Raw genomic sequence first — 4,089 nt, 5'->3', positions numbered from 1 at the left:
CATTACATAAATGAGAAATTCTTAGATGATTCAAATGACAAAACCTCCTTTCTATATATAGGAGTCTAAGGAGTCACAATATAACCCAGCCGACCTAAAATAATAATATAAAGCCACAAAAATAACAATAAAGGGATTCTATGGGGCACAGTAATAACAATATGGGGACAATAGGGGCACAACAATATTAATAAGGGATACAACTACAATAGTAATGGGGTAATCACTAGTATTATAGGGACCCAACATGCCCCTCTCCTTCAAAAAAGTGTTGTCCTCAACGCTTGAGTAGTTCTGGATGCTTCTGTATAAAATTCTCATCCTCCCATGTGGAATCTTCAGCGGATAAGTTCTTCCACTTGATAAGATACTCTGAAATTGATCGATTTCGTAGCTGTCGAGTTCTTGTTTCTGTGACTGCTTCCGGTTCCAATATAATTTTTCCTTCCTCGTCAAGTTCTGGCAATATTGTTTGAACTGGGAGCTTGTCGCCTATAACCTTCTTTAAACATGAAACATGGAAAACTGGGTGCAATCGAGAAGCTGCAGGAAGCTCCAATTTGTATGCCATAGTACCAATCTTTTGCAACACCTTGTACGGACCATAATACTTTGGTGATAATTTATTATCCTTCTTAGCTTGCTTGAGGGACATTTGCTTATATGGTTGTAGCCGTAGGAATACCCAATCACCTACATCAAAACTTCTTTGACTGCGATGTTGATCTGCCTGTTGTTTCATTCTATTATGTGCCAACACGAGGTTATCCTTTAAGAGTTGGAGGACTTGTTGTTGATGTTCGATGTGATGTTCCACTGCTTGAACCTTAGAATTTTCTCTTAAATATGATGTGATGGATGGTGGCTGATATCCATAAAGTGCCATAAATGGGGTCATTTTTGTTGTTGTATGGAAGGAAGTGTTATACCACCATTCAGCCAGAGGCAACCATTTGACCCATTGTGTCTGTTTATCAGATACAAAGCAACGAAGATATCCTTCCAAACATTTGTTTACTATCTCAGTTTTCCCATCAGATTGAGGATGATAAGATGAGCTATGAGCTAACTGAGTACCAAGACAAGAAAATAATTCTGTCCAAAAATTTCCAGTGAAAATGGGATCTCTGTCACTTACAATAATCTTTGGGTTTCCATGTAGCTTTTGAATTGTTTCCATAAATGCAGTAGAAACTGTACTGGCTTTAAATGGATGTGATAATGCACAAAAGTGTGCATACTTGGTAAGTCTGTCAACTACCACCATGATGACACTCTTTCCCTCAGACTTGGGTAAACCTGTGATAAAATCCATTGAAACCTCCTCCCAACGTTGGCTTGGAATGGATAAAGGTTGTAATAGACCCGGTGTCTTAATTGTTTCAACTTTATTTTGTTGGCAAACCAAACATTCCGCCACAAACTTTTGAATATCTGATTTAAGGCCATCCCAAAAAATTCCTTCTTAACCCTGTGGTAAGTTTTTAAAAATCCTGAGTGCCCTCCTAAGGGAGAAGTGTGCAATTCCATAAGAATCTTTTGTTTTAGCTGGGAATTCTTACAGAGGTATAAGCGATCTTTGTACCATAACGAATCATTTTGCCAGCTAAATGTATCAGACGTACTGGAATCTTGTTGTAACTTTCGAATAAGTGCCCACACTTCTTCGTCATTCTTCCATTCCTCCCTTGCTTCGTTTATCCAATCTGGTTGGATAATAGAAATGGCACACAACAATGCTTCCACATCCTCATCCTTTCTTGAGAGTGCATCTGCCACCACATTTTGCTTCCCTTTTTTGTAGATGATTTCAAAGTCATAACCCAACATCTTTGTGACCCACTTTTGTTGCTCTTCAGAGGATAATCTTTGTTCTAAAAAGTATTTAAGGCTATCATGATCCGTTTTTACCTTGAAGTGTCTTCCCATTAGGTAGGGTCGCCATTTCTTAAGTGCATGGAGTATTGCCAACATTTCCTTCTCATAAATAGCTTTGTGTAAAAACTTTCCCTTGATTGGACGACTTTCAAAAGCAATGGGTCTTTCATCTTGCATTAAAACAACACCAATTCCATTTCCTGAAGCATCACATTCCACAATAAAGGTTTTTGTGAAGTCCGGTGTAGCTAAGACCGGTGCTTGGCACATTGCCTCTTTAAGATGTTCAAAGGCCTTTGTTGCTTCTGGAGTCCATGAAAATGCATCTTTCTTCAATAATGTTGTTAGAGGTGCTGCTATTCTCCCATAATTCTTAACAAACTTGCGATAATACCCTGTCAACCCGAGAAATCCTCGCAGATGCTTTATGGATGTGGGGATTTTCCATTCCTTAATGGCTTTAATTTTGCTAGGGTCTACCTTAACTCCTTCATGAGATACAATATGACCCAGATATTCCACCTCCTGTACTCCAAAGAAACATTTGGATCTTTTTGCATATAATTGTTTCTCCTCCAATAGTTGTAGCACCCTGTCAACATGTTCAACATGATCCTTCCAAGACTTGCTGTAGATTAGTATATCATCAAAAAATACTAACACAAATTTTCTAAGGAATGGTTTGAAAATGGAATTCATCAAACCTTGAAATGTTGAAGGTGCATTGGTAAGGCCAAAAGGCATGACCAAAAATTCATAATGACCCTCATGAGTTCTAAATGTTGTTTTCGGAATGTCTTCAGTCTTCATTCTGATTTGATGATATCCTGAACGAAGATCCAACTTGGTGAAGTAAATTGATCCATGCAATTCATCCAGTAATTCATCAATGACAGGAATGGGAAACTTATCTTTAATAGTGAGCTTGTTGAGCTCCCTATAATCCGGACACATGCGCCATGATCCATCCTTCTTGTGCACCAATACTACTGGAGCAGAGAAAGAACTTTGACTCGGTTGAATTATACCAGCCTCTAGCATTTCTGCAACCATACGTTCAATTTCACTCTTTTGGGCATAGGGATATCTGTACGGCCTGATGTTTGGAGGAACACTTCCTGGAATCAGATGAATAGCATGATCATGATCACGAATAGGTGGGAGACCTTTGGGAGTCTCAAATACCTTGGAATGATTGTCCAAGACTTTTTGGAGATCTGGAGAAATAGATGATTCCAATGTGGAAACATCTAGCGAACATAATTGTGCAATTACACCTCTTTGTTCCTTTTTTAGAAGCTTTGTCATACCATTAGAGCTGATTATCTTTCCTGGTTTCCCTGCAATACCCCTTAATTCAACTTCCTTTCCTTCCACAGAAAATTTCATGAAAAGTTCTTGAAAATTAAAAGCTATTGTACCCAAGGATTGTAGCCATTGGACTCCTAGTACAACATCAGCACCTCCCATTGGAATGGAAAGCATTGGGCTAGTCAATACATATTCTCCCATGGATAGCTTGATATTATGGCACTTTCCAGAGCAATTTATTGTTCCTCCATTTGCAACCATCACTTGACACTCTGGTGCTGGATATAGGAAGCAATTCAATTCTTTTGCTACCTTACAATGAATAAAATTGTGGGTACTTCCTGAATCAATCAACACTATTACCTTTTTCTTCTTGATTTGTCCTTCTATCTTGATGGTTTGAGGAGTGGTAATTCCCGCCAATGCATTACAAGATATGGTCGGATTCATTTCTTCTTTATCTAGGCTTTGTTCCTGGAGTATATCCTCTTCTTTTGACCTTTCTTGCTCCTTTTCTTCTTCCTCTTCACAATCTATGTAGAATAATTTCTTCTCAGCACACTTATGACCTTTAGTGTATTTGCTATCACAACTGTAACAAAGCCCTTTTGCTCTTTTTTCTTCCAATTGTTGTGGTGTCAACCTTATAGGTTGTGGAAGACTAGGGCAACAACACTTCCATCTTTATAGTTGTGAGTGGTATGCTTCCTGGTTGCCATAATTTTGCTTTCCATTTTTCTTGCTAACCTGAATGCCTTCTCTAATGAATCAGGTTCCCAAAGGCGAACATCATGTTGGATATTATCCTTTAAAGACCCTATGAACACATCAATCCTATGCTCCTCTGGAATATTTTTTACCCTTATGTTCAATTTTTGGAACTCCTCAATGTGCTCCATT

The sequence above is a fragment of the Pinus tabuliformis genome, chromosome 6, assembly GCF_031772625.1.
Source record: "Pinus tabuliformis cultivar Carrire ecotype Pingquan chromosome 6, CPIR1, whole genome shotgun sequence".
Taxonomy (NCBI): Eukaryota; Viridiplantae; Streptophyta; class Pinopsida; order Pinales; family Pinaceae; genus Pinus; species Pinus tabuliformis.
The sequence above is the reverse complement of the archived record's forward strand: the minus strand, read 5'-3'. Positions refer to the sequence as shown.